The sequence below is a fragment of the Pelodiscus sinensis genome, chromosome 2 (assembly GCF_049634645.1).
Source record: "Pelodiscus sinensis isolate JC-2024 chromosome 2, ASM4963464v1, whole genome shotgun sequence".
Taxonomy (NCBI): domain Eukaryota; kingdom Metazoa; phylum Chordata; order Testudines; family Trionychidae; genus Pelodiscus; species Pelodiscus sinensis.
The window spans coordinates 244,163,464-244,176,413 of record NC_134712.1 but is presented as its reverse complement, the minus strand read 5'-3'; positions in this window follow the sequence as shown (position 1 = coordinate 244,176,413).

Here is a 12,950-nt window from a genome sequence, read left to right as displayed (position 1 = left end):
AAACCAGCCAAAATAAACTGGTAAATGATTTGTAATACATTTCTGCCTGGTCTGAGGACTTAGTGAGCTTTGTAAATCACTCTCTCAAGAGCTAGCAAAGGAAAATAGTATATCCTGAAGTTCTAGTGGTGAGCAGGATTTTGTTCTAGCCTTCATGATTTGGAGATCATGCATCTTAACCCTCCACCCTCAAAACCACACCATTTGGATTCCCATCTTGCCTCCCCACAAGACACTTGCAGTTGCATCCTGCTTCAGGCAGCTGCTGACTCCAAAACAGTCCTCCTGGAGTTTGCCACAACCCTGAGATGTCAGTTAAAGTTGATGAATGTTTGCATTGATGAGAGGGCAAATCCATTGTGGTCTGTGCTTGTGTAGCATCCTAACATGTGACTCAGTCACTGATCACATCCTAGTTCTTTTCTTTTCTCCCTCTCTCTTACCAAGATCTCCAAAGGACTTTGACTCTCTTCTAACTTTTCCTCATGCCAATAAGCATAATACTGATTCACCTTTACATTATTGCTACTTTTTTCTTCAACTTAAATTTTCCAGATGCTAATAGCTGATATTAGTATCTAATAAGAATTACAATTTTAAACATTAGCCACTCAATGTTTGCACAGAACTTTGAGCAAATACAATTTTACATGCATACTCAAGGTTTAATTCCCATTTACATTAAGGCCCTTTTACACTGCTAAGGCTCAGTGTAAATTAAAATCAGGCCATAAGTGGTGGTGTTACTAAGCACCTTCATCTATCTGGCTCTTGTGTATATTCTAATTAATACTTATGCCTTCATGTCCATTACCTGTACTTTTGGTGTCATTTCTTGGTGTATTCATGCATGCTCAGTTCATTATGCCCATTCCCATGTTGCATTCCTATTCAATTGATTAAAATAAACAACTGAGCTTTACAGCCTTATGATCACCAGGGGGCATATTACAGCTTGCATGGCATATTATGTAGCACTGTAATGTCAGCACAGCACTGGTTTTACTTGGCATTCTTTTATTTTAGTGATTTTTTTCCCCCTTGGACTTTATCATTTAATTCAGAATTTGACCTTTAAAAATAATTTAATGTCAACTTCTTATAGCTGTTGATTTAAGTGTCTAATAATTCAGCTCTGAAACAATCATCAGTTATTTGTCTTTGTTGTTTGTTTTAATATCCCCAGAAATTTTATGTCCAAGTTTTTAAAATTCTAATAAACAGTAAATATGTTAAACAGAAGCAATAGTACCCAAACAGGTCCCAGCTATAGATAATAATCTGTTCAATTTAGAAAATGTATTTTCTAATTAAATTGTTATTGTCAAAGTTAATCTAATAGCCAGTAAAAACTTACTTTTTAATACCTTTGGTAAATAGCTTTTCTTCAAACATCTCTCTGATAAATCACAAGTTATGAGTATGATTAAAGCTCTACAGGTTTTGATTATTTTTATTTATATTAATGTAGTGCCTAGTAACCCTACCTGAGTTTGGGGCCCCAGTGTGCTAGCTGCCCAACAAACACACAGACCTTCCCCACAGATACTGACAGCATAAATAGATAAGGCAGACAAAGGTGGGGAAAATAGAGTATTATTCCCATTTTACAGATGAGGAACTGAGGCACAGAGTAACTTTCCCATAACAACAGAGGAAGTCTATGGCAGAATCAGGGACCCAGATCCCTTACTTTCACTGCATAGCTTTAACTACTGGATTATACTTCCTTCCCAGTGCTGGCATATATATACAATAAAATTGGAGGCTACTTACCCAAAGGTGAAATTAATACATCCTTTGAATAAACAAGACGAAAGGTCTGATATGTTGCAAAGGCTTGTAATATCAAGTCTAGAAAGAACACTGTAGAATGAGTCTGAAAGTATCATAGGCCAAGACTCATTATTGTTCTCCCACTATAATGTTCTTATTTTCTGAAAAGTAAAGTTGAATTTTGGGGATGAATTTTGTGTTTTCATCAATAGACCCAATTAAGTGAATCCACATAAGAAAAGAGTATATAAAATTAGCAAAACAAGTGGACCTCCTTGAGATGATCATTATTCAGTAATCCAATGAACTATGGATTTAATTTACTTGTTTCATTTAAGCCCCAATCCTACGGACAGTTAATTTAATGTGACTATGATGATTTACATCAGCTGAGGATCTAGCCCTGCCTGCATTTTTACAACAACTTCGTTGTGTGGAGACTCTTTTACGTATATACACTATTGAATACAGCCTCCCAATATCGCGGTAATGGGAGCAGTCCTTGATAATGGTAATACTTTTAAAAAAAGATAACAGGAAATGCAGAAAATCATTATTGTGTGGAATCAGATTCTAATACATAACATTCTTAGCTGGGATAGACTTATTTGTCAGCTACACTAAAAAAGCGTGGATATTATTTTAAAAAGTTCTGAATAAGACTTACCAAAGTACAAATGTAAAAATCACACAGCTTGTTCATTAAATATCTCTCCTGAATTTGATAACATTTCTAAAGCCTCCATCATGAATTTTCTAGGCTTTAGGACTTGAAGACCTTCCCTCTCTCATAGGGTATGTCTACACTACAATGTTAGTTCGAACTAACGGACGTTAGTTCGAACTAACATTCATAGCCGCTACACTAGCGCTCCGCTAGTTCGAATTTGAATCGAACTAGCGGAGCGCTTAGTTCGAACTAGGAAAACCTCATTTTACGAGGATTAAGCCTAGTTCGAACTAGCTAGTTCGAATTAAGGGGTGTGTAGCCCCTTAATTCGAACTAGTGGGAGGCTAGCCCTCCCCAGGTTTCCCTGGTGGCCTCTCTGGCCAACACCAGGGAAACTCTATGCCCCCCTCCCGGCCCCGGACCCCTTAAAGGGGCACGGGCTGGCTACGGTGCCCGTGCCAGGTGCAAGCCTGCCAGCACCCAGCCAGCAGACCCTGTACCTGGCACGGCACAGAGCCACCCACCCGATGTCCCCCAGCCCACCCCCTCTTCCTGGGACCAGGCTGGCGGCTCCCGGGAGCTTGCCCTGGACCGCAAGAGGCGGGCACCTTCCTGGGCTAGTGCGGACCTCGTGGACCTCGTCCACGATCTCCGCACTAGGCACAGGAAAGTGGCCGGCTAGGGCAGGATAGCTGCCAGCCTGGCCACCCAGGAGCAGGTGTGCATGAAAATCAAGGGGGTCCACTGAGACCCCCGACCCTGAGCCCTGAGCTTACAATGGCCGTCCTGGGTCAGACCAAAGGTCCATCTAGCCCAGTAGCCTGTCTGCCGACAGCGGCCAACCCTAGGGACCCTGGAGGGGATGGACCGAAGACAGTGACTCTTGGGCCATTTGTCTCGTGCCATCCCTCTCCAGCCTTCCACAAACTTTGGGCAGGGACACCACTCCTACCCCCTGGCTAAGACTACTCCATGGACCCAACCTCCATGACTTGATCTCACTTCTCTTTAAACTCTGTTGTAGTTGTAGCCTTCACAGCCTCCTGCAGCAAGGAGTTCCACAGGTTAACTATTTGCTTTGTCAAGAACAACTTTCTCTTACTAGTTTGAAGCCTGCTACCCATTCCTTTCCTTTGGTGTCCTCTAGTCCTTCTTTATGGGAACTCAGGAAGAACTTTTCTGAATGCACCCTCTCCACCCAACCCCAGCTTTTAGAGACCTCTATCCTGTCCCCCCTCCGTCTCCTCTTTTCTAAGCTGAACAGTCCCAGTCTCTTTAGCTTCTCTTCATATGGGACCTGTTCCCAATCCCTGATCATGTTAGTTGCCCTCCCCTCTCCCAGCCTTTCTCTTCCCCTCTCCCACCTCCTTTTCCCAGTCTCCCCCAGTTTTGTTCAATAAAGACAGAGTCAATGTTGGAAGAAACGTTATCTTTATTTTGTACATCAATAAGAAGGGGGGCTAGGGAAGGGTAAGTGTAAGGAGGTGAGGGAGGAATGGGGTACGAGCCCCCGATGGGGAGGACTGGGCTGGCTCTGCAGGCTTCTGGGGGTGGAAGCTCCCCTGCAGCCCCCCGATTGCCCCCTCTCCCCAGATGGCAGCCTGCGGCAAGTGCTGCCGGGCTGATGGCCGAGTGCTGTGATGTGCCCAGTGCGGGCACTCCGGGCACTCCAAGCCAGGACTGGTTTTCAAGCGGGGCACCCCTTAGAACTGTCTGTCCGGGGTGGGGGTCGGGACCCTTTAAGCGCAGCCCTCGGCTAGCCTGAGACAGCATCTCCATGCTCTAAGTCCTCCTCTGATGCCCTGCCGGCACTGCTTCCGGCCATCCTTAAGCCCTGTTCAGAGTCCACTCAATGTGGACTTGCTAGTTCGAATTAGCAAAACACTAATTCGAACTAGTTTTTAGTTCTAGACACGTTAGTTCGAATTAGCTTAGTTTGAATTAAGTAATTCGAACTAAGTTAGTTCGAACTAGCGCTGTAGTGTAGACATGCCCATATATACTTACGATCATTATCAGAGTATCCTATAAGATTGTATGACGCAGCGAGGATACTAGCTTAGTCCTTGGGAGAGCTGGGTTCTTTCCTGCCTTAGCCAGTGATGACCTTGTGCAAACCTCTGAATGCCTCAATTTTCTTTTATATGTAAGCAGGAGCTGAACTGCTGCTTGCTATCAGCTAGCTAAAAGGAGAGTGCTGCCCTGGGCGTGGGTGTTCTTGTGCAAGAATCCGCAGAGCATCCACACAGCCCGCCTGCTCCTGTGCAAGAAGATTTACACTACAGCGTGGTAAGAGAGGGCTCCTTGTGCAATAGCTACACTCTTTTTTTAACAGGTATAAGCCCTCTTGCGTAGGAGCTCTTGCGCAAGAGGGCAGTGTGGATACTGGGCAGGGGTTTCTTGTGCAAGAAAGCCCTATGGCTAAAAGGGCCATCAGAGCTGTCTTGCGCACGAGAGCATCCACACTACCATGGATGCTCTTGCACAAAAGCACATCTCGCACATGGAGTGTGGACGTTTTCTTGTGCAAGACTTCTTGCACAAGAACCCTTGGGCAAGATGTTCTTGCGCAAGAAGCTGCCAGTGTAGACATTGTTTAGCTCTGCAAGATAATTAACTATTAACTGTTAATATGTAAATACAGCTCATGCCAGGAGGGGGAAGGAATCTGAGGTGTGGCTATGAGCACACCCACACCCAGGGCAGCTCTCTCCTTTTAGCTGGCTGATAGCAAGCAGCAGTTCAGCCCTTGCTTACATATATAAAAGGGGGATAATGATATTTACCTCCTTTGCAAAGCACTTGGAGCACGATGGATGAAAATGCTATATAAGAACTAGCTATTATAATGTCTCTGTGTCTAGGAGCAGAAGTATCGGCGGGAAGAACCTATTGACAGAGTTGTGAGAGAGATAACTAAGGGAGAAGAGGCAATTTTACTTCTGAACTTTCTGCCTTTTTAAAATCTTTGTATTCTAACAATCAAACTGTGCCAAACAAGCAAAAAAAAAAAAAAAGTCCAAATCAGAACAGAAAACAGCTCAGGTTGGCCCAAGTTCACAAGTCTGTCAAGCAAACCAGGACTGAGCATAGTCTCATGCAAAAGTAGGCAGAATATCTGGCCAAATAACTCCCTTCCCATGAGTTCAGTGAATCCACATAAGAAAAGAGTATATAAAATTAGCAAAACAAGTGGACTTCCTTGAGATGATTAACTGGGAGATGAAATTACAAGATAATCAACTATGAAACTTGAGCTGGAACTGAGGGCAGGAACTTCGAGGAGCACAAAGCAAAATAAGTTTGTTGATATCCTTCTGAAGTGAAGCAAATAAATCTTCCTCTGCTCTGGTAACATCACAAAGAAGTTTGTCAGAAGAGGAGGAGAAGATGAATAAAGCACCAAACCAAGTAGGGATAGTGAAAATATTCTTCTTATGGGCATGCTCAGTGTTATCATTAATTGCTGTCCAGTCTGGGACAATCTGGGAAAGATGCTAAGGTAGGCAGCTGTGTGTGTTGATCAATGGCGACACACTGGCAATAAAGGATGTGGCTCTCAGCATAAAAAGTGAACACCTCTGTATCTGCATTTATGGAAGAACTGTGTAATTTTAGGAATGGTGATAGTTCTCCTTAGCTTGTTTCAAAAAGGAGATCCTGATTAGAGGTAATATTACTTATAAGCTGATCTAGATGTTGTTTTATATGCCTTCACCAAGATTAAATATAATAGTTTTAATACTGAACTGTTCCTCTTTCCATCTAGAAAATATGCACAAGGTTGAGAGAGAAATACTGGGGAAGCAGGGAAACTGTATTCCCTAATGCAAGTAATCACTTCATATTTCAGCTTACATTCATCCCTAAACCCTTGGGCTGTGTCTAGACTGCATCCCTTTTCTGTAAAATCTTAAAATGAGGAAAAAGAGATCTTTCGGAATAGGCTTTATTTTCCGAAAGATCCGCGTCTAGACTGACACTTTTTTCCGGCAAAGCTCTGAGCCGGAAAAAAGCGGCAGCCATTTTTATGCAAATGAAGTGGGGGGATTTAAATCCCCGCTTCATTTGCAATTGCGATGTGTCTAATTTGCATCCCTTTTACGGAAAAGGGATGCAGTCTAGACACAGCCTTGGAGCGTGGGCATGTTGTCCTTAATCAAATACTAGCTTTCAATATTAGGACATGTCTGACCCTACATTATAGTCTGGGCACAGAGCTGGTCATTCTATCAAAAGAGCCTTGATTAAGGCCTGTCAAAAACAATGGTTTAGGATGTGTTAATTTTGTTGGCTTTATCAACAGCATTTGACACTGTTAATCGCTAGTTGTCTCTCCATCAGTTGTCTTCTGGGCTTGTCATAGAGGGAGTTGCACTCAAAGGAAAGATTTTGCTTCCTATCTTTTACTCTCTCCCAACCCAAAAGAAGAAATTTTATGGCAAAGCATTGCCTTGGCATTTTACAGGAAACACAGCAGCTTGTGCTCTAACTTCTTATTTTCTTCCCCCCTTTGTCAGTTCCTCTGACTTCACTGTGGATATATTTGGATCCATCTGATCTAATTAGATTACCATTCAGTTGCAAGTATCAAGATAAACAATAGCATTTATATGCACTAAGATACAACAGCAGAGAGAAAGTCTGTCTGGCCAACAAAATACATTGTTCCTTTTCCTTTGAGAACAGTCAGTTCACATCCCACACTTGGAAATTGCTCACTTACTCTACACAGACTTGCCAGTCTCTAGAAATTCTGACTTAAGGCTCTGAAGACCAGATGCAGAATGAAGTGTCGCATGCAAAACACTTGGTCTCCCCAATTTCAGTTTCTGCTCATTGCTGAAGGAGGAAATTTGAGCTTCCTGTTGTCCTGTCCCTTTTAGAGGATCAGTTTTCCTAGTCTTTAGCTAGCGATAATTGCCAATAATTTAGTTTTTTTGTAGATACTAGGGGGCTGTGCCTTCTGCTCACTATGCTCGCTAACCCCCCTCCTTTCTAGGGGTAGGCAACACCCACTTTCCCCCGGTCACCAGGAAGTGCTGGGCCAAGGCCATGCCAGCTCTGGTCTCCCCACTTTGTGGCTGGGCCACCCTGGTCCTGGTGATGCCAGCCCCAGCTCTCCCCCTCCAGCCAAGGCCTAAATGTAACCTCCCCATCCTGCCACTTGGCCGAGGCCGTGCCAGCTCCAGCTCTGCCCTGGCTGCTGGGAAGGGTGAGGCTGCAGCATGCCAACCCCAGCTCTCCATGTGGCTGCCGGAGAGGGCTGGACTGGTAGTGGGTAGGGCTTGATTCCAGGGACAGGGCCCCAGGTGGAAGGGGCGGGGCTGGAGGCTGGGCTTTACTCACCCATGCCTACCGTCCAGCCTATGAAGGCTATGATGTGATGACGTCACTCTGTCATCCCACAGGAAAATTGTATATATATATAGATAGAGAAAAAAAAGTTTGGATTCTTCTAAATGTTTCTCTTGTTTTTATATGTGGGCCTGAGTACCTGCTAACTGTTAGTGAGAGTGGAGCTTTACATGTCTTTCTGTAGTTCAAAACTCCCCATCGCTGCAAGAGGCATACATGCTGGATTGATGCTCCATCTCCCTAAATTTCATTAGTTAGGAATGTAAGGATCTTAAGTTCCACTGTGAGTCATGTTGACAAAGGGTTGCTTTGAGAAGTTACCTAACTGCTACTCGTCTGTCATGCTTCCTTTTGTGCGATGTGAAAACATCCATCCCTGGAGATGAGTAAATGTGTGGCTAGCAGCCAGCCTCTGGAAGAACATCTTATTTGGAAGTAGTGCTACCAGGTCCATTGGGGGTAAAACTCACAGCCCTCCCGTTCCCCTTCTCCAGCAGAAGAATGAGGCTTTGTGAAAACTCACATAGAATTACATCTCTAAGATGAATTTAATTACATTGAGAGTAATCATTCTTCATATGGGGATTTGAGCTCTGATATCATGTTAAATGTGGGTCTAAGTGATGCAGAAAAATTACTCAATCCTCATGGATTTTAGACAGTGTTTAATGTATTTTATACTGGATTTGGTTTAGATATGATTTTATCTAATTTTGATTTCTAATTCTCTGACACAGGGAAGATCACATAACCAACAAACAAGCTACTCTGGAGTATATTAAAATAATCAGTCTGGGCAGACTATAATTATCCTGGCTCTTGGGAACTGAATGTAAATCTTTTAAAGGCCCTGTAGTGGATTACGCTAATAAAAACCAACAATCTATCAATACTATTAACAAAGTGGTAATCCAGGAACTATAGACACATTTTATGTGATGTGAGCTAATAGGGCTATTAACAATTGATTAAACAACTGAAATTAAATAGGAGGAAAGAACTGGTCAGATTAGGAAAAACTGTAGAAATAACAATTCAAAGAAAATTGTCAGAATATGAGCCGAGTATGCTTTTACCTAATAGAATTTAACAGACACCTGGAGTCCTCAGGCAAAATAAGTGTGAATGGGAGAGCAAAACTGACTGATTAACCATTATGAAATGGGTATTATGAAAGAAGACACTGGCCTGTTTAACGAAGATGCCGGCTTTGTGTATAACTTGTGTAACAGGCTAACAGCACATGCCTGGATTGCTTTAATCTGAATCTTACCAGGAGTTTGTGTTGAATCCCTCCAGGGACTGTCACTCCAGTTCCTGCTCCTGTCACTCCTGATTATACAAGAAAGTCAGTCTCTCTTGCCACTGCCGCTCCCATTCCAGGTGCTGCTCTTGTGACTACTTCTCATAATCATCTATCAACCCAGCAGCTGAGCACAATACCAGAACCTATTCTGCTGCTCAGCCAGTGGTAACAGCAGTCTTGGCTCCTCCATCTTCACCTCTGGTACATCTGCCCTGTTTATGACTCTGGCTTGGTTGAGTTGCTTCCAATCATTGAGCATGGTATGCTTCCTGCCAAGGACTTTGATCATCTTCTGAGCTCAAAATGACCCACCTTTTATTAGCCATCCACTTTTAACCAAGTCCTCCAGAATGAGTCCTAGTAAATCCTGTAACATTCATTCCTCTCATGATCAATCTCTGCTAGTTGAATCTTTCTGAATTCTCTGGAATTTACAGTGTAGATTTGACCCTCTCTAGTTTGAAACTTCAAGAAAAGATTTTCTATTTCATTTTTTATTTCATGAGCCTACTGGTAAAGAGAAGATGGTAGCAAATGAGGGAAGAAGATCTGGAGATGTAGTGGTAACTCTCAAGCTATCTACTATTCATCATTAATACATATTTTGGATCCATATCTCCAGCACTGCCAAGAGGAGGAGGGGGGTTGTGTGTGAGTAAATTGCGACTCTACCAAGATCACCCATCCCTCACACTGATCCCTTGTTTGAGACCTGTGTAGAGATACCTCCGCCCTGTAGAGGCACACTGACGTGTGCTTGTGGAAAGAAAATGCAGGAAGAAACCAGCCAGAAACGTCAGTTGTCAGTTTTGACTGGACAGTCTCTCCCCAATGCTTACTGGTTGGTAGTTCCAATCATCAGTCTCTTCAACTCATCTTAACTTTTCATCTGCCACCACTCCCTTCAGCGTCCTCTCTTTCCTTTTCCTTCCCTTCCCAAATAGCTGATCTCCTCTCCTATTAACTCTGCCTCCAGGGGCAACAGGCCTGTAGAAATTTTGGTGGTGCCCAGAATCCCCAGAACCTCCCCTCCACCTGCCTAAGGCTGTGGAAGGGAGTTTGGGTGGGGAAAGAGTCTGGAGTGCAGGCTCTGGGACATAGTTTGGATGATGGGTGCAGACTCTGGGCTGGGGTGGAATATAGGGAGGGGTGAGAGGGTGGGCTCTGGGAGGGAATGTGGGTGTGAGGGAGTCCACAGTGAAGACTCTGGGACAGAGTCTGTATGCAGGTTCTGGGCTAGGGCAGATAGTGAGGGTGCAGGAGATGGAGTGGGTGCAGGCTCTGGGAGGGAGTTTGAGGGTGGGAGAAGGTGGGGGTGCAGGCTCTGGGAGTGGGGTGGGGAATGCAGTGCTTATCTGGAGCCTCCCCCTCTGGCAGTAGCTCTGAAGCTGGGGAGATCTCTGTTCAGGCACTGACTCTGAAGTTTCCTATTGGCCGCCGGGGTGCTTGGGCAAGGGCAGTGTGCAGAGACACCCTTTCCTTCCAGGGCTGAAGGGATTTGCCGACAGCCACCCTGTAGCTGCTGCACTCTCATTGCACTCCTTCCTGTGGTGGTGGCGCGGACCTGCAGGCCCTTTTAAATCACCATGGGGTGGCAGGCAGGGCTAGGGGAGAGACCTGGCCCCAAACTTTACTGGAGCCAGGTCCTTAGGCCAAGAATATTCCTGGTGCTTAGGCACCACGGGTCCATAAAATTCACCACCCCTGCCTACCTCTCCCCAGCCCTTCCAAAAAAGTGATGGAACTAGCATGTTGTGTACAACCATTATATTGATCACTCTGGTTGTGTGTTATACCCTTTTCCCCGCCTCAGGGGTGTTTTAAATATTTGGATTGTATGACCTTGGGAGGGCTGTTTGTTGCTCTATTTGCATAGTGCCTAGAATAATGAAACCCTGTTCTTGATTGTTTCCTAGGCACCACTGTAACAAACATTATATAATAAACAAAGTACATGGTGTCCACTCCAACTGAACCAGGAAGGAGTTAGACCCCTTAATGTGACTGAAAGTGGTTGATATGTACACTGCAGAGTTAGAGCGCAGAATTTGGAGATGAGAGATTTAATTTCATTTCTTAGTTCTGAAAGACTAACCATGTAGGCCCAATAGGTAGAAATGTAGCTGTGTTAGTCTGGTGTAGCTGAAAAAAAAAACAGGACTGTGTAGCACTTTAAAGACTAACAAGATGGTTTAATAGGTGATGAGCTTTTGTGGGCCAGACCCAAGCTCATCACCTATTAAACCATCTTGTTAGTCTTTAAAGTGCTATACAGTCCTGTTTTTTGTTTCATGTAGGCCCACATATGCCCATCTCTAGAGGAGGAATAATCATTGCCTATATTACAGGGATAGTGGGAGGCGTAATTCATTAATATTTGTAAAGCAGTTTTGAAATTATTGAAGGATTAAAATGAAATGTATTACTGCTATTTCTATACAGCCTGCAATATTTGGACTCTGTCTGCTAAAGAGGCCCCTGCTTGTTTTCATTGGCAGCTAGTTTTGCTTGATCGGCCTATGCTCGAAGTCCTGTAACAGGATCTGTGGGATTTGGGGGTCATGGCTCCTTTAAGCCAGGTCCCCTCGCACAAAAATTTTTCATTTCCAACTTCCTCCAGACAAGGACAGGAGAGAGAACTATGCAGTCCTTAATCTAATGTCTTTAGGATCAAGTATCTTCCCTGTGAATAAGCAAGGCAGGTAATCCTCTATTTTCTCTTTCTTCCTAATCTGATTTTGATTTCAGGAGCTTCCCAAATTAAGAGGGAATAAAGGATATTTCTTGCCTGAGTTTACTCAAATTCTTTCTATGCTCAGAAGGTACCCCTGAAATCTCCACTCCCCCTAGCAACCCAATGGGCTACAGACAGCTTCTTCCTCCCTGCCCACCATCTCTTGTTTTCACACAGCATCGTTAACTACTAATTTATTTACATTGTCAGTTTATAACTCAAGTGTTGACCTTAAAGTCAGTCCTGTCAACACATAAAAGCATTATTTCAAGGCGAGGTGAGTTAGCTGGACCACCAGGGCTATAGGCTAAAGTTTCAGTTAGCAGCTGATGAGTTGTGCTAAGACAATCACTCATTCTGTGCAAGAAACAAAAAACAGGACTATGTAGCACTTTAAAGACTAACAAGATGGTTTATTAGGTGACCTGAAGATTGGCCAGTTAAAATTAAGCAGATAGGGTATGTCTACACTACCCCCCTAGTTCGAACTAGGGGGGTAATGTATGCATACCGAACTTGCTAATGAAGCCCGGGATTTGAATTTCCCGGGCTTCATTAGCATAAAGCCGGCGCCGCCATTTTTAAAAGCCGGCTAGTGCGAACCCCGTGCCGCGTGGCTACACGCGGCACGGGCTAGATAGTTCGGACTAGCAAGCTACTCCGAACTATCTGTACGCCTCGTGGAATGAGGTGTACAGATAGTTCGGAATGGCTTGTTAGTCCGAACTATCTAGCCCGTGCCGCGTGTAGCCACGCGGCACGGGGTTCGCACTAGCCGGCTTTTAAAAATGGCGGCGCCGGCTTTATGCTAATGAAGCCCGGGAAATTCAAATCCCGGGCTTCATTAGCAAGTTCGGTATGCATACATTACCCCCCTAGTTCGAACTAGGGGGGTAGTGTAGACATACCCATAAGGATCAAAGTCAATAGATGGGGCGGGGGAAAGGGATTACTAACACAGGAATCTACACAAAGAGCTGTTTGCGCCTTCATTGGCTAATGGCCTACCCATCCCTCATCCCGATTGAGTCCATTAGCATGAGAATTGAACTTGCAGATGAACTATGGGTAGGATCAGGTGGACACTGTATGACTATAGGTCTTTA